Source organism: Hetaerina americana, unplaced genomic scaffold (assembly GCF_022747635.1).
Source record: "Hetaerina americana unplaced genomic scaffold, ioHetAmer1.1.p SCAF_2, whole genome shotgun sequence".
Taxonomy (NCBI): domain Eukaryota; kingdom Metazoa; phylum Arthropoda; class Insecta; order Odonata; family Calopterygidae; genus Hetaerina; species Hetaerina americana.
The window spans coordinates 48792817-48812227 of NW_027286763.1; positions in this window are offsets into that span (position 1 = coordinate 48792817).

A 19411-nucleotide genomic window follows, 5' to 3' on the forward strand; every position below is an offset into this window, starting at 1 on the left:
TTTTTCTATTAATATTTGACGTAAAAGAAAGAGCGTATTTAAATATAAATCTAAAATTAGTTTTTATGCATTAGAATTTTCCAACGCTTTACATATTTAGGAAAACTTTTCCAATCCATTTCACTCCAGTTTTACGGGATATATCATAAGTATCAGCGAGATAGAATCCCTAAAATTAATATTTTATTAAAATTTTATTTTCGATGAAAGCCGCACTGACACGATTAGTTCAAAAGAAAAATTCTCGGACGCTAAGCTGACGTTTGGAATATATCTGTTGTGCTCTGGGATTGAATGAATGTTGTGTTGAACTTAATGATGCCCTTTAAAGAGTAAAGTACTTTGCTATGTGCTTGCATAAGTCAAACAATTCTTATTTGTCGGCCGACCTTAAACAATTTTACTTCTTTTATTATGACCAATGGTGGGCAGGAGATTTTTCGTTTGGTACAGCAAGCGAAGATAGATTGAATAGAAGATAGACATTACTCAAACTGCTCTAGTTTACCTGTTTCACATTTTAGCAAAAACTCCGCTTGGACTACTCATAAGGCCAGGCATAGAATCATATCACTCGTGAAAATTGCAGCGTCTTCTGTTTCATTTCATCATGGCGCCGCCGGACGAAATGAGGGGAGTTGGATAACACGCTAGTACAAAAGAGAAAAACTGAAGACATAATATGATATAGAAGCACTCATGAGAGCAATTTAGATCTTTTTTCGTTATATCTATATCCAGGTTCATGAATATTTGTTCGATGAATGGCGAGTTTTCGTGTTTGAATGTGCGTTTGTCCAATGTGACTCATCTCCTTCTGGTTATGAACGCCACGAAACGCACTGTTTTTATCATTTATGGTGCTGTATGATTGCTTTTCATACTATCCTTTCCTATTAGTTCCTCCATTCCTCCATTGGTGGGTGTAACAACATCCTAACGCCATCTCCTGTCAAAAGAATCGGGGCACTTAGTTTCTGAAACACCCCGTAGATTTCAGTGTCATTTACGCTTCCTCAATAGCTCAAGTGGCTATAGCTTCCGTCTGGCAAGTTCTAAGGTTTCGTATTCAAGTCCCGGGTAGGGAAATATTTTTGCACACATATTCTGCTCGATTCCGCCTTCCCCACCTCTCCCGTGTTCGTTCCTACCCCTTTTCCTTGTCTCTATTTACATTTGAATGAACACACACACACACAGATATATATATATATATATATATATATATATATATATATATATATATATATATATATATATATATATATATACACTCACTTCACTTCACTCACTCACGTCACTTCCATATCTTCAGAGGAAGACGGATTGTTTCCGTCGAAATATCAAGAAAATACGTGTGAGTGTTCTTTTTTTTGTGATTCTATATTGTGTGTTACTGTGTATTATATATATATATATATATATATATATATATATATATATATATTGCGCTAGGCAAAGAGGCTTTCACAAGGAGGAGGGAGTTGACGACAGGGACGTTGAGTAAGGGTATTAAGAAGAGACTCGTGAAAACTTTGATGTGGAGCGTAGCTATGTGCGGCGCGGAAACGTGGTCATCGAAGCAGGAGGATAGACGTAGATTGGAGGCTTTTGAAATGTGGGCGTAGAGAAGAATGAAGAAGGTGAAATGGACCGAGAAGAAAACAAATAAGGAAGTACTCGGTATGGTGGGCGAAGAGAGGGGTTTGTTGGCAGAAATACTATGGAGGTAGAAAAAATGGCTGAAGGGCGTATTTATCGGCAGTGGGCTGTTGAAGACTGTAATAGAAGGGAGAATGTTAGGCAAACTAGGAAAGGGAAGGTACAGGATAGGGATGTTGGACGGGATGAAGGGAGGAAGAAAGTACTCAGAGATGAAGAGGGACCTGATGTAGAGTAGGATACTGGATTTTGTATTTTGTTTGTTAGGAATCACAAAATATTTATTTAGTAGCTGAGTCCATCAAAAAAACCTACTTAACCGGTAGATCACCTAATACTATATATATATATATATATATATATATATATATTTTATATATATATATATATATATATATATATATATATATATATATTATATATATATATATATATATATATATATATACACACATACATATACACCCACACACACAAACTGAAGCATGCCAATAGTTCTGTAATCCATCATTCTCCATAGCTTGATTGACTGATATTTTTTCCATTTCCGAAGATACCTTTTTTTTGAAGTCATCTTCCTCGATTCTATGGTTTCTTGCTGAAAATGATGAACCTGCATGAAATTTGAAATTTAAGATAAATCACAGGACAAAAGGATTCATTCGTCAGTAATTTTTGTACCAAAATTTTTCAGCAAGACAAAAAATAGTCTTGATCAAAATTAAAGGGACTTACGGTGGAAAAATATGGAAGAGAGTAAAAATAGAACCATACCTGTATTAAATTCGACCCTAGGTATTGTAATTAATAGATTAATAGATGATTTAAAATTTTTCTACATTTGGCTACATTAAAAGATAAACACCTGAATGCGGGATCAAATTAACGACTGAGGAGTCATACCCTTTGCGAGTCAAGCTCCTGCTTGCGGTCTGCCGTAGACTTTATAACATTTGTGAATGTGTAGCAGTATCTCTCCTCGTCTTCAGTTCCAAAACGCAGGAGTGACATCACCGAAAGGAGGGAAGCCATGGCGAACGGAATGAAAACTAAAAGCACGAACTAAATTATCGAAAAGGAAGGAGTGGATGGAAAATAATTACGGCGAAGCGTCTCGAAATAAAGGGAAGCGGGATAATAAGGCATGGTCGCGTGCCAGATAGATACTCGTCACTTAGGATTAAGACGTGAATGCGGTTTTAGTTTTGTAAGGGACGGAGAGGCTGAGATGAGAGAAAATGGACCAGAAGTTGTGACAAAAAAAATGGAAAGCAAGAATCAAAGTTGTGATCATTCGCATGAGATGTAAAACTGAATAGAGGTACGAGGAAGGTACAGAAATATTCATTGGACAAATGGGAAGAAGGAAAATATGCTGGGGAGAGGACAAGGAATCTAAAAAGGGTCTGATGAATAGGAAGAGGGAGAAAATAATGAACGAAAAAGACAGCGGTGCTATTGACTGCTCTGTGAATGTCGACTGCTCTGTTTGTCAGGAAAAGGGGAGGGATTGTGGGGGTGGGGTCTTTGACATCAAACGATGACACCACTCAACACTATCATGTCCTATAAAGGCGTTATAAAAGCACCGCTAGAGGGCTAAATCCTCTAGCACATATTAGTGAATCAAAATTTTAACGACCACAGGGGAATGAAAGTTTCATACTTTACCGATGGAATTTGTTTCATGTCATCTGTAATTAATTTAAGAGTTTTCAATAAAATTAAATATGAAAAAAGTAAATACTAGGTCTTGATAAAAGTGCACATATCAAATAGACCAACGAACGAAAATTGAAAGTTATTGGGGATGTGATGATACAGAGGAATTTTGCAAATGGAATTGATAGGAGGCAATCGAAGAGTATGAGAAAAGTGTGCAGGTTAAGTATACGGTATTTACAGCATTGCAAAAACATATATAAGTTCCACTGAAATATGAATAAAAGTTATGATCTTCGGAAAATATTATTAATTGATACAACTCATTGTAATAAGGCGAGGAATTCATGAGTAAAAAAAACTATAAAAGTAACAAAAGGCTCAAGGAAACCAAGCCTCCTGTTTTCTTCCTTTATATGTGTTCCTATTCCTTTTCCTTATATATATTTCCATGCGAATGAATATTTGTTCGCCATATGGCGGGTTTTCGTGTTTGAATGTGTGTGTGTTTATATATATATATATATAGTACAATACACAGTAACACACAACATAGAAACACAAAAAAAGAACACTCACACGTATTTTCTTGATATTTCGACGGAAACAATCCGTCTTCCTCTGAAGATATAGAAGTAACAGTAGGTAATAGTAAGTAATATGATTACTTCTATATCTTCAAAGGAAGACGGATTGTTTCCGTCGAAATATCAAGAAAATACGTGTGAGTGTTCTTTTTTTGTGTTTCTATATTGTGTGTTACTGTGTATTGTACTATTCGGCACTTCCGTGTTACGTCTACGAAAGCATATATATATATATATATATATATATATATATATATATTTATATTTTTATACATATATATATATTTATATATATATTTATATTTATATATATATTTATATATATACTATATATATATTTATATTTATATATATATATATATTTATATATATACTATATATATATTTATATATATATATATATATTTATATATATATTTATATAAACCGTAAATACAGTAATCAAACCAGAGGTCGGTTTGGTAGGTGATGGTAGAGTTCACCCAGTGTTAAGCGTGTGAAATTCGCACATGAGGGTAGGGAGGCCAGTTTCTTTCCTTGTACCGGTTATGGTTTCCAAGATCCGGTACCCGAATAATCCTATAGCTGTGGTGGGGCTGAGGGTGTCCAGAGAGGCTTTCCCTATCCCAAACATTTCTTGCTTGAATCTAATCCAAATCATTTCTTACTAAAACGCGCATTTGAAAGGTCCAACCGCAACGAAGACAAATTTTCAAATAATTCCCAGAATGCGAATTGTTCATTTCAAAATATTTATTTCGATGAAGATACGAAGAGGGACCAGTAAAAGGTGGCAAAGGATAATTAATTCAAATTCCCAGACGAAAATATTTCCTCACATATTTTACGCTCGTTTGCCTAACTCCGACTTTGCCAGAGTGCATCTAACGACATCACAACTGAAATAAGTCAATGGAAAACGTTAAAACAATCAGCGAAACAATTGTAATCTCATTGAAATTTATCGACGTCGAATGGATTCAATTTTGAAAATAATTTGACCACTACAGCCTTAGGCATTTCTATGCTGTTTTATCTGTTGGGAAGAAAAGAGAGAGAGAGGCAGAATAATAAAAAAGTCATCGCCCTAGTCGTTCCAGAAGCCTAGGAGTCACATATGCGCGAAGAAAACATTAGTCCGCCTTCCCGGAGGGTGGCGGAATGTGCTCTGCGGGGCGTGCAGGAGCGAAAACTTTAACAAATTATATTTCCTCGGGGCGAGTCGACCTACTTCTCCGTGCTGTGCGAACCCACGGGACCGGAATTCTTCCCATCCCTCTACCCTCTCTCTCCCCCCCGCCCCCCAAACCCCGTTCTCGCCTCTTCCTGCAACACAGACTCAAACGTCGCCCGTTCTCCCGGGAAAGAAAATAAGAGCAACGCGTCGCGCACATTGCCTCGGAGTATTGCCACGAGCAGCCGCTTTTCGAGTGTGGCGCAAAGAAGAGGAGAGACAAGGGGAGGAGGGGGAAGCCTCCCATGGTCGCCAGCGAGGGTCAGCGGGGGAGAATCGTCGGGGTCGCTGTTCGAGGGCGTGTTTAGGGAAACCAAGGAAAAAGGAACGTAGGAAGTGGATAGGAGGCTGGACGAGAGGAGGAGGCAAACAAGGGACAAAGAGTTCCGCAAACAGTGTTGATATAGTTAAGGAACTAGGGAAAAAAATCCGTAATAGAAACGTCATCCCAACTATCCATTCTCCAAAATAAGGTTTTCAACCAGAGGCGAACGGGAAAATGTGATTGCGGAGGAACCTTCAAAATCATTTTGCCTGTATCCGAAGCGTATCCAGTTGCAAAGTAACACAAAAGGAAATCTTATCACGAAAATCAAACACTCTCCATTTTACCTTTCCACTTTCATTTCTTTAAGAAATAAATCGTAAGATGGGTTGGAATGAAGTGTTTGGCTTAGTCGTCGTTAAGGATTAATATGAAGTCACTCGGGATTTCAAACTGAGAGATATGGATAAGACGGATAGGCCTCGGCCTGTCCTTAATATAAGACACTACGGCGTACACTACTAGTTAACCACGTCTCACTTCAATAATGGAATATGCTGGTCGGGGTTTGTATTTAGCCGAGAATTGGGAACTGGAATTTTAAATAAAAATAACCCAACCTAGAGGAATGAGTCTGGGTGCTCAGGAGAGATGACTTACCTGTAATCAAGAAATTGAGTCTAAATACGCATTACCCCAGCGGATAAAATACCAATTGAAAATACCTGCGTTTACTTTCGTAGTAATTGATTCGTTACCTTTAAGAAAAGCTGATCATTCTTTATCCTTACGATTATACTTTCCGCTTCCATGGCCTATCTAGGGTTTGCGATGAATTTTGATTCGCCAGAGCAAACCCATCAAGTATGTATCAGGAAACTGTGAGGAAGGGTACAGGGATGAGGGAGAAAGGTCATGGTATAGGATAAGGAGGGCCGCAGTTGGAGGGGACGGTGCTGACGGAATGTGGGCGAGTCGAGGGTCTGAGACTAGCAAAGAGAAGGCAGAAAGTTTTACGATAGAATGGAATGCGGGACCGCTCATCAGAGACGCACTTTAATCCTCGCGTATCGTCTTTGTTCTCTTCCCTGGCTAGCTAGGAAACATGTGACGTTCACCCCGGAGCCTCGGATGCTTGTTCCTTCCTCTGATGCTGTAAAGTGCATAGCGAACCTTGAACCAAATTCATGAGAATGACGAGGAAGGGTTTAGTTGCCAGCCCGCGCTGACGCAAGAAATCTCAGATCGCCAGAGTGCACCCGCCGTAATTTCCTCCGTCGGTAAAATGTAGCCACCACGTTCCAAGTATACTTGTGCTGACCTTTGTAGAATTTCGGCTGCGTAAGGGAGATGTTCTATCACTTCGATGAGGGACACCATTTTAATGCTGTAAAAGTGCCCTGGTGCAAATGCACTTGGCGAGCATCGTGAGGGAGAAGAGAGATTAGGTGCTCCTTTGAAAGAAGAGACGATGGAGTGGTGACGGATCTGGCACTTAAGGATTATACGTATAATTATAGTCCCTAAGTGAAGATGGATGTCGTGCATTTAATAATTAAAAGAATTTCACCGATAACTGCTTCGTTGCTCTTATTTTATAGGACTTGGACTATTAAAATGCACATTTGATTAGAATTTGACACTACCAAAAATATAATGTGAATAATTATAATTGAAACATATTACCGTGGTGATGCTATTCTGTAATTTAGAAAATTTTAAAATGCACTGTTAAAAAGCAACTGTAACCGTCGAATAAAAAGCCGTGTAATCGTCGAGTTTATGAACTTTTGCATATTAATACAATAATTTACTTTGACGTAATTAATTAAGATAGTATATTTTAAACGCTTTACTGACTAAAGGCGTCAATCTAAGAATAGAAAACCTTTAGAGAGCCATTTTATTTAGGGTGATTCTTGTCTTTCCATCTTAAATCAAGGGCAATTCTTAAATGCAAGGCTAATAAAACTAAGACAAACTTTGCAACAATGAATGATCATATTTTTTATTTTCATGATTTCTTACAAAAAATTTAACTTTTGTTTCATAGCTATTTTAATATGTCATGTAAGTATGATACAAGCTTCGTTTGATTGAGATCCGTATTGCGCTATTGGCAGTCGTTTCAAGCTGGAACATATTCAGTTCTCCTTCACCTGTTTCTGATAATGAGAAATGCTTTCCACAAACGTGTATCTTCACATTAAGGGACAAGGAAAGTCCCATGGGGCTAGGTCTAGGCAATACGGAGGATGAGGAACACACTGCACATTGTTTTTTTCGTGATAATTGCTGTTTCGCGATTGATTTCGCCAAAACCCCCGCGTACAAACTCGTTCGTTTGTAATTTTCCTCTTAACTACGCGCGGGCAACACAAAATGTAATTTTCAACATTAATAATAGCCCTCTAAACATTGTTTGATATTTTACTCTCATAATGACAGTAGCGTTGTCAATTATAACTTCCGTAGCCGTAGTGACTGGAGCTGCTAGTCGAACTTAATCTGAAATGTTTTCCTCTCTGCGGTCATTTAAAACCATATTCTAGCCAGAGTATTGGGATTTAAGACTCTCAATAAGCAGTATGTGTGTTTCATACGACGTATTGTTCAGTGTTTAGGCGCGTGTGACCTCAATTATTGTCGAAGGCAAACTGAACAAGTTTCAACCGGCAACGGCTGGCGCTGACGTAATGCTAAAATCAAATCATTGAATTTGGTACCACATGTACATTACACATTGATGTAAAAGTATAGCATCCAAGGAAATTATTGCGCAACAAATCATATTGATAAAATGTATCACCCCTTGTTTTTAATATTCCTCGTGTATACATGGTAATACCATGCAGCAGATATAAGTATTATATGGGCCAGCTCCTTAGAACGTAAAGTGATAGCGTCCATGCACGCAGGTTAATTTAGACGGTTCGTTAAGAGCAGCGTTAAATTTTATACGTGCCCCTTGGAAAAACGATCAATATTCCCCCACCCTTGACTTACCGACCTTTTCCATTCATTTCCGGTCCCATAAGGTTTGAAGCATTCCTATATTATTAATCGATGAGAAGGAAGGGTTGAAATTTAAAAGAGGAACACGCCGCGTCTCAAAGCAAGCGAATAAAAAGCAGAAAAAAATGTCCAATTATTTCCAAAGATGTGCAATTTTTTTTTCATTTAGCACAACTTCTAATTTAAACAATTAGTTACCTCTTCGCAAGGCACGTAAAGAGATAGCAGGGGAAATGAAGGAGACGGGAGCGAGGTAGGGAGGGCGACGTAGAGAGTGAAGGAGGGGTAGACCGGAAAAATTCCCTCATCTCGCCTCACTTGTCTGTCCCCTTTCCTTTGAATTCTCCTCACCGGGGACCTCTCGAGCTTAATAGGGCGGAGGGCGAGGGTTGGGTGGGAGGAAAAAGAGCGCCAAGGGTTGGGGAGACAGAGAATAGAAGAGAATTGAGAAGGTAAAGACGGCATCCAAGCTGCAAGAAGAGCTGACCCTGGCAAGCGACACACGGGCTCGCTGCGCTGACAGCCACTTCTCGTGCCGACTCTTCGATCCATTACACTCCGACTCAGGTTCTTTGGAGGCGAGCGAGGAATCCTTTAAACCCCTCCCCCCCCCCGAGTAGCAGTACTCCTCCTCCCGTCCCTTCTGGCGACCCTAATTTCTTTTCTCATCCAGGTCCTCCATCAATATTCTTCCTTGCCCTTTTACTCCTCACAGGGATTATACTTGAGCGAGCATACCTATCTCCTAGAGGATCCTATTCGCTATTAATACTTCAACGTCCGCCTCAGCTGAGAACACGTCTGAGACAATACGTTTTTTCCGGGAGTCTCGAACAAAACGATTTTACTCTTCATTTCATCGTTTCTGATTAACTTAAGATTTAAAAATCATCATTTCTTCCAACAAGGTCATCTAGAGAGAGTATACGTCAACTCTTGAATTACATGATGACTATTTGAAACATGCCTGGAATTATTCGTGATTCAAAGGCAGTTTTCACCCTGTGACACCTCTCCAACTCTTTCTGAAGATATCAGTTTCGACCAATAACCATCTAGCTTGTGGACATTGCGTTTGCCTGTACTTGCTGTAACTTTCTCTTTATGGTTCAAAATGGTCCCTTTTAATGCTACAATGAGAACTCTTATATGGAGTATTTAATGACTACGTACATGTATGATGAAATATATTTACTAGTAACTAATACAAAGAACGAGTGATTAATGGTCTAATTCTCGCTCGGTGATGAAAGCATAACGTAGTATCTGAAGTATGAAAAGCTGTCTACGGTATGAGATCACGAGTTAATGCTATTGAAGTAAAATACTAATTCCATAAAATCAAATTAACGTCTTATTTCTGACTTGAAACAAAGCACCATATTCAATTTTGAATAAAATGAGAGAAAAACTTTTTATTTCCTCCTACGAATGTTTTTTCTTCTTCCCTCGTAAATATATTTTGTTATCACCTAACTAAGTTTTGAAGTTTCATATCACCTTCTGGTGTTTTTTTATTTTTTCCTCACTGACCATCAACTAAATTACGAATGTTTTTAGAATGATTTTCAGGAGGAATTGATAAATGGTTCTGACTACTGTTGATATCGGGTCACGACAAATAACCCTTCATCTTCAATGAAGTCTGGATGAATTAGGTAGATAGGCATGACAGATTTCTAGTAGCATTCATTGCCATCAGTCGCGACTACATATATTGCCCATTCTACAACATCACCTTACATTTGAAATAAGAGATCCTCGGAAGACAGTGTGAATTTTTATGTTAAAAAAATAAATTTTGGAAGATAGATTTAATTTTATCTCTGTGGATTTTTTTCGAAACAAATAATTCATATCCTAGAAGAAGTTGAAAATTAGTATTCAAATATTAGATATTGTTTTTAAAATTTTATGAACATGTAAATATAAAAAACACAAAATGTATTAATTATGAAAGTTATTATCAATCAAAACGACAATTTTTTCGTACCATTTTTGATACAAATAGGAGAAAGGGATTATCAATATATTTATAAAGAAAATCATTAGTTGATATTGGAAGTTTCTCATACTTGGGATTGAATCACTCAGTCGTGTATGAATGAATGCTCTTGTACGTTCAATGTAAGAAACACTACCCAAAAGCTAATAAATTATGAATAAAAAGTTGTCACAACTTGTTAGACTGGAAACAATCATTGCTATACTACATTTAAGAATTCCATTCGGACAAATCTGGAGTATCGATTATTCAACACATTAAATTATTTTAGATTTTCCTGTTCCTCATCTTACCCGAAGGTCAAACGAAGGGACGCATGTAATTCCCTTTATTTAATTATATCCAGGGAGATAAAATTAACTTGGCCTCATTTTCTCTCGCTCCTTCCTGGGAGGTGTTTTTTTTAATTTTTATAGGCATTTTTTGGTTATTGAATAAACTGCACAGAATATATATTCATCCTTCTCCGTTACTCTCTGCGGCCAAGGCAATTAATGACAAATTCAGGAGACCGTAGGTTAGAAGTCCTCCCCATAAATGCTTTGTGTGTGGTAGCACTTCGTTTTATGTGCCCTCGAATGAGAAATCTCTCTCATGAAATACAAAATTTCCAATGCTTCAGTTTTGTAGGTATAACGAACAATTGTAATATATGTTCGTATTGTAACTTGATACGCCATTCAAATACTGAGGATAAACTGTTTACGCTAATATCAAAACGGGATAACGTGGTCAATAAAATAAAAACGCAGTCTCACCTTTCCTTTTCCTGCACGACAAACAACCACGTTCCTTTTTTCGTCTACTTACTGTTTTAATTAGTGAAGTTGGCACGGTATAGATCTATTGACGGTAGAACGTCTTTTGTACTGACGAGTTTATTCATTAAAAATCACACCTTAATAGTCAGACGTACGCTCGGATCCAACGACTTTTTCTCGTGATTTACACTCATTTTCCTATCTTCCCTTTCCCTACTCCCTGCACCAACTCCTCGATCTCCCGAGTCGGATCACGAAAGAGGAATTTCTAGATCGGGCTTGGGTTTCGCGCGTCCCAATCTTCTACCACCCCTGTCATGGGTTCAATCCTCCCCCCCCCCAAAAGAGATAAATCCCAGAAACCGGCACACCGACGCAAGCCCCCTCTTCCCCTTACCGCATCCCAACCGTAGCCTCGTGCATCTCACGAATGCTCGAGATATGGCGTCCCCACCTCCCCCACTCCTCTCTCCTATCCTCCCATAATGCAACTCGACTCGGAGACGAGCGATGCCCCCGCCCCTGCACCAAGCCTATGCCGTGCGCCTTCCCACCATTCCCATTAATCTCCACCGCGCGGCGTCGTGGGTGGGCCTCTGGAGGCGAAATCCCTCCCGATCACACTCGAGGACTCGCAGGGTGGCTCCGCGAAGAGGCCGCGCACGTAATCTGCGACATGTCACGGATGCTACTACCGGGGATGGGGAGTGGACAGCAGCGCGTCCAACTAACGCGGGTGGACTGTACACGGGACATCCTACCCATCCCTTCCCACTGCTCCACATATCTTTTTACGCATATGGCGACTTCTGCTCGATTCGGTGTGTTTTTGCTATTCTGTTTCTGTAAGCCCGAGGTCCTCATCATAGTCATCTTGAGGAAATATTAGGGTTTCAGGCTGGAAATCGAGGCCACTATTTAGCAAAGTGTATAGCCTGACCAATCTGGGTTTGCCAGGCAGAAGATGTTTTTTTTAACATTATATCATGGAAGGAAACTTACCAACTAAAAACAAAATATCAAAAATCATCACGTAGCGCAACACCATTAATTTTATCTCAATGGTGAGGTGGCTCCATCTAATTTAAGGATAATAACATTAGGAGTGTGTTGCTTAAAATGTATTTTCTTTAAGGGAACTGGTAGACCAGTTTTAGAATTAAAAATCTCCGATAATCATAGTTTTTTTCCTTTGAATATGTCTTCGTAACTACTATGTGAGTGATAATCACTAACGGAATTCTCCTTAGTTGAAAGCCCGGTCAAGTGAAATGATTCTTCCCGGTGATTTTGAAACGGACATCTTAGTTTGACTTGTCTAATTGAACAAAATTTTGGTCACGAAATAACAGAATAATGGTTTTTGGGGTCTACTAGCCTCTCCAGGTCTTACAGTGTTCTTATATGGTTTTCCAGACTTCCCTATTTATATTTTTCTGCTGAAAATCCAAAAGTTTTTGCTTCTTGTATGATGCGGCTTCATATGCATGAACATCTGGTCAATTTTACCCAAAAATTTGTAATCAAACTAGATTATCAAACAAATATGGTTTCAATTTTAGCAATAATAGAATGGCAACTTTTCTACGGAAAGTACAATAGGTAGAAAGATTTTTTTAATGCAAACAGAAAAGATGTTTTCGTAAAATGGCGTAGAAAATACAAGAGTTAAACGAAATTACATGTTTGATTTTCAGGAATGGCAAATGAATAATAATAAAAAATTATTTCTTCCAAGAAACACATTCCAAATATTTTCTCGTAGTAATCATTGTCATCATCAGAATTTCAATCCTATGATTGGTTTGCTGGAGTCCTCCATTCTCCTCTATTCAGTGTCCATTCCCTATGTCCCTGATTCCTTCTCTGTTTTACGTCCTTCTTGATTTGTCCTATGTTCATATTTCTTGGTCTTCCTCGTGGAATCCTCCCTTCTATATTTCCTTCAATTATATTCCCAATCAATCCATTGTGCCTCATAGGTATAAAGAAATAGAATTCCGTTAGTAATTATCACTCACAAGGTAGTTAGACATAGTAAAAAAAACTAAGATTATCTCAGATTTTTACTATTAAAATTGGTTCCCTTTAGGAAAAGACCTTTTTATCAACGCATTCCTAATATTATTATTCTTAAGTTAAATAAAGGTACCACATCAATGAGATACTATTAATAATATTGCGCTGAGGGATGATTTTTGTTATCTTGTTTTTAGTTGGTAGGCTGCTTTCCCTGAAATGATGTTTAAAAAACATCTTCATCCTGGCTACCCTAGATTGGTCAGGCTTTGCTGAATAGTGGTCCTGAATTTTATTTAGCCAAAAAGCTAAAAAAAATAAAATATGAGAAAAGGGAAGACCTTTTGGATAATTTACCCGAGGAAAGAAAGAGAACACGGACTGACAAAAAATTTTTTTTCGGCAAGCCCCAACTAAGTACAGAGGAGAGTGAAATCGTAGTGACCCAATGTAAGTTGATTATCAAATTAAAGGAATATATTTTTGTCCCGTATGATCACAAAACTTTGAAAAGTAAACATGCCACGAACTCTGAGAGTTACAACCTTTTAAAGGCCCTTCTTCTCTCCAAGCATTCCTCTCGGCCCTCCCCCTCCGTCACCCCTTGTAACCCCGGCCATCTTCCCGGCACGTCCCCTTGTCAGCCGCAGTCGCAGGGTCGGGCCGCTGTGGCCAATTCCGTTATAATTTCCTCTCCGTCCACGGCCTCAGGAAAGCAAAGCAAATGGTGGAATAGTATTTCGTAGGGTAGGTGACATAACTGACTGAGGATAGATGTGGGTGAAGAAATCAGCCTCACTCGCCTTCCCTTGGAATTTCCACCCTTATATGGTGAAATAATATTTAATTTTATGCTCCGAAGTTCGAAACGCTACGTACGTTGATTCCTGAACCAGCCTGTACGGTTTCATTTTCCCCTTACTCTGGGTAGAAACTATTTGGTGGCTGTTTTAATGTTCTGTCTTCGCTTAGCTCTTTAATTTGAGAACTAAAAGATAGATGGGAGTGGTGTTAGCTCACCAAGAGATCTAACTCAACCATACCAGTAGTGGTCTTCTTCGTTGTACTCGATTCCTTCAAACGTTCTACAGAAACTCGTTCCTACAAAAAACACTTTGGCATCAGAATGAGCTGCTGAGCGGCTGAGAAACATTGTTTACATTTAAAATAATTTTCAAATTGGAAGTCAGAATAATAATGGCCTCCTGGAACTAGAGAAACAACACGAGTACGCACATGCAGTATCACAAACTATGTCGCACAATAGCAGCAGATTTAATTAAACAGAGCAATGCCATAGGCAATGCCAGGGGGGCGAGAAATATAAAAGCAGCAACGTCCTGGCCCATTATCATTTGGTGCGATTTCTACCTCCCTCCTCGCCTGCACAAATTCTTGCGAAAAGCTGCAAGGAAGAATGGAAGCAAGGAAGTATGTTACGCTAGGTTATGGTCCGTGGAAAAGAAACGGATTATATTTCGTCCGTTATTATTATAGTTTTATTATTAGACGTATTATTATAGTTCGTATTAGATGTATTATTATAATTCGTCCTTTTTATGTGTTCCTATCCCTTTTCCTTATATCTATTTCTATGTGATGAGTATATATATATATATATATATATATATATATATATATGTATGTATATACATACATATGCATATATACATGTGTGTATTTATATATATCGTGTGCTATCATCGTCAATTTTAGCAATTACGTATCCTTGAATAATATATTCCAAAAATCTCTTTTGTTGGTATAAATGACAGAAGGGCGGTTGCACTGTTTAACTAGGAACTCCGTGGAGGCTTAAATAATTTTTTCAATAACGAGGACAACTTTCTCTTTATTTATCTCCTTTCTTGAATCATTATTTTCAGAGGTGGTTCCAAATTATTCACTTAATAATAGGTGGTGAGGTTGGATGACGGATAATAAGTCTTAATCCCTATTTTATACAGTAATAAGTTTCCCAAATAGCGACTTCTTGATGTTAGCTACTAAAAGATGACCGGGTTAGGTCACCACTCAAAGATATTCCCGTCACTTCTGTCACCGAGACAGCCAACAGGTGAAATGTAGATGTAAATCTGCATTGCACTGCTCTCTCAACCACCGCCGGCTGTGTAAGTGTAGTCTGTTCTTTCTTTTGAGAGGTGAGGTAATGTGTAGAATAAACACGCAAAACTAATTCTAAAAGTCGTCCAGTGAACTTGAACCATTTATAAACTTCATTTCATTCGTGTGGACTTTCTGAAGATTTCATTTTATTTATGGCTCGTTATGTCTTAGTCAGTAATCGTTTTGAAATCAAAGTGCTCAATTTTCTTAATTGCTTTTTAATTAATGTAATTAATATGGGCATGGAAGAGAAAATACCCTGTGAAACTCCTGGTGGGATTCCAGAAATTACTTTCAAATATTTTGAAACTCGAGTTCTTCATGCCACGAGAACGTCAAAAATGTGTATAGCTTTCACGAGTTAATACGCCGGAGCATGAATCAATGCCTTGTTATAAAATATTTTTTTTATCGTACTTAAGTATTTTATTGACGGTTTTTTCACTTATTTTGCGGGAATATGTCTCAAAGAAAATCCCTCCACCGTCTTTACTGCAGTATATACTCCATTTTACGTTTATTAGTGGGTGGAAGGGAGGACATTTACTTTTTTTGTAATCTCTTGGATTATTTACGAGAAGGGAATATTGGTATTTATATCTAGATTCTGGGTAAAAGGAAGGAATTGTTTAGAAATACTATTATATTTAACCATACTTGATGACAAAATTAATGAAAGGGGACGTACGTAATTAGCAAGTGTAATAAGGTTTCAAATTTCCGGGAAGAGCCCGTTGATCTTTGAACAAACAAGTTTACACTGGAGCAAAGGGACGTAATTCCACTGCAAAGAAACCCTTACACCAGTTTTCCTCGATAAACTGTGAAAGAGCAAAGAAATCTGCATTTCCCGAAGTAAAAATAATTGGTGCAATTTCCGTGACCCTGAAATAAGCATTTTACGACACACGTTTCATCAAGCGTATATAAAAAAGCGGGGATAACTCTTATCCAGAAATATAATCACAATAGTCTAAATTTAGCGACGTCGTATAGCTTATGGAGAACGGAAAACTTTGCGAACTCTCCATGAGCATCGTTTTTACCATTTTAACTTATCTTGATGATATCTACGATGGTTTTCTGCACGTTTCCTGCATCGGTAATCTGCGAACTTAAATTTTCAGCCCCGAAAAATGTGAAATTTAGAGATATTGCAATGTATAACGGTTGAAAAGATTTAATTTTATATAAAATTCCTTCGTTGTAAAATTTTCCCTTTTTCACCTCTCATTGAATAAATTGCCTTATACACGTATACTGTGTATAAGTTAAGTGATTACTGAAAATATTTAAAATTATCGCAAAGGAATAAACAGAGAATTTTCATTCAATCTTTTGCTCCATTCAATCTCTCTAAAACTTCCAACTCCATCTATCTGTATTTCAATTGAGCGGAACAATGCGTCATTCTTATTTTAGTGATTTAGCCTTGTTGGTTTTATTTTGGTATTGCGAGACTTTTATTTCAATCAATTTCTTTAATTTAATGCGGCATATTTAATTAAAATCTTAAAAAAATAACGCTTTGGATGACAAAAAAAAGATTTGAATTTCCATGGAAACGCCTTGGAAACCAAGTTGAATGATGAAATGCATTCTTCCATTTCTTATTATTCGAATCCCCTCTGGTTGTCTATCATCACTAGTCTTTTTATCTTTCTAATTATTCGTCCCCATCCAACCCACCCCCATTGGATACCGTAGGCGCGTCATTCTGCGCGAACCGAAGGCGGATTAATCTCTGCAAATACGTTTAAATGTGCAGTCACACCTGTCATAGGATTAACCCGTAATTTCATGTGCTCCTGGACTGGAAACTAGCGCCACTGGAATAAACTCCTCACGTTTAAGTTGCAGTCCATGGGCCCTATATCTATCCCCAAATTCCAATTTTCCCCGCCTTCTCTTTTGCTTGTAATTAGGTCAAAGCAAATTGTTTCAGTCTCTTTAGAGCTAATTAAAATTTATAATTTAGTTTCAAACTCAAGATGTGCGATATGGGAGGAAAAAAATCCGTCACATCGTCACCAAACGTCACGATAATTAATGAGTTTATGCTAAAGTGAAAATGATGCATTATCCTTTAGTTCACAGATGAACCGCCTTCTTTCTTGAGTGCATTCAAGTTCCGGCTTTTAATAATAAGCAATAGTCCCACACTGCAGCAAATGAATCCATCACTAAAGGAGTTTTCCACGGTTTAATATGCTTTTCTGCTTGATTAATTTTTGGCCTATGACTCATGCATCTTCATTTCAACTAAAAAAATGTGAAATGGATGTGTCAAAATTTGTGTTCTTAGATAATGTTAATTAATAAAAATGGAAAATAATATCAGAAATACCAATATAGTGTGGTAAAATTTGGCCATTTTTTTCAGAAACATAAACATGTTGATAGATATAGGCAGTGATCAATAACTGGAGACATTTTTGTAAATTCTACAGTAAATAAATTAATTTTTAATACTTTGCCATAAAATTTGTGTGAGGATGTGAGGGATTATGCCATTTTCTCAATATATATTATTGACCCAATTTATAGACATTTTTCTGTCGTGAAAAAGCATGCCTGTTCAAGGTTTACATTTGAATTCGATATCATGCTTAAAACCGAATTTTTTTGCCTGATTGTTTTTTTTGTGAACACTACTCCCTTAGTACCGTTCCCGTCCAGTAGTTCTCCTATCTGGTGGTCAAATTGCAAAAGTTTAAATTTCACGAGTGCTTGCTTTGGAGAAGGAGCACATGAAAGCATTCCTCCACTCATGAGACCTGCGGGCTCTAGACTCGCCTGTTGTGAAATGGATTGCTTCCCCATGACGACAGCGAATCTCTCCTCGCATGATAGAAGGAACCAGAGAACGTTTGGCAACTGTTTATTCGAAATCGCAAGTCCGTAATTGCTTTACCGCATAATAAATGGCCGAGCCATTCACCATTTGGCTCGCGGATGCCTGGCATGCGATACGAAGCCTTAAGCCCTAAGAAAAATATTCGTTTTTGTTACTTCACTGTAATTTTAATGAAATGAATGCGCCCAGTGATGCCAAACATGAAAATTTTCCGTGAAGATGAAGATGGAAACTCAAGGAAATATAATTTTTATAATTATTCATCATGTATATGTATAATAAGGGTTTAATGATATTACTTTTGACAGCAAGTTATGAGGATTAACATAAATAGTCTTTATTGCCAGTGTGCTGAAATGTAATGCACACGCGTAAATAAGAGAATGGATAACATTTTATCATAGTGACATCAATTTGGTAGCAAAAATGTCCCTGAATATGATTATTATGCCATCAAAATCATCGAGCGATATAACAGCTTCAGACTAAACTTTGTGGAATTCCTTCATGATGAGAATAGAAAAATATGTGGATGTGCAAAGTTTCTTTTTCTACCCTCATGATCGAGTGACACAAAAATATTCAAGAACTACATGATATTCCTTACGTCATTAATACCGCTGTTTGTTCTCCACTGTGTAAAGATGCAGTTTCAATTTAGCGATTAATCCCATTGAAGAGAAAGATTACAGAGTATATCTTAGAAATTTAGTCGAGGGATGTCCAATTAGCATAATAAAAACGGAAAACGTTTCAAGGTTTAGAATTAATTATACTCGTTGTAGATTCACACCCTTGTAAAGAGGGGATTCAAAAATAAACACCAGAGGAAGGAGATAAATCGAAGGGCTCGGACAGGAAAATTCCTCAGTGGAAAAAGGTATTTCCAGGGTGCAAGGAAGACGAATGTGGATGTTACAGAGGGATGCCAAAACATTCCCGCCTGTAAGGCGTGAGAGTTTCTGGCGCAGTAATTGCTCCGATTTACATTGTGATACGCCCCTGATGAATTGCGATGCCTTCCATTTTTCACGTTGGGTAAGGTATTTCCAAACATCACCTGCGCCAAGGACAGAATGGAGATTCAAGGCAAAGGTTTTGGACCAGTCAAGAAAAATATTGCATACTGCCTTTCATCCCCGCTCACGGACAGTAAGAGAAAGTCTGGTGGACTGAAAGTCGGGTGCAAAACGTTCTCATGGAGATGCACTCGAGTC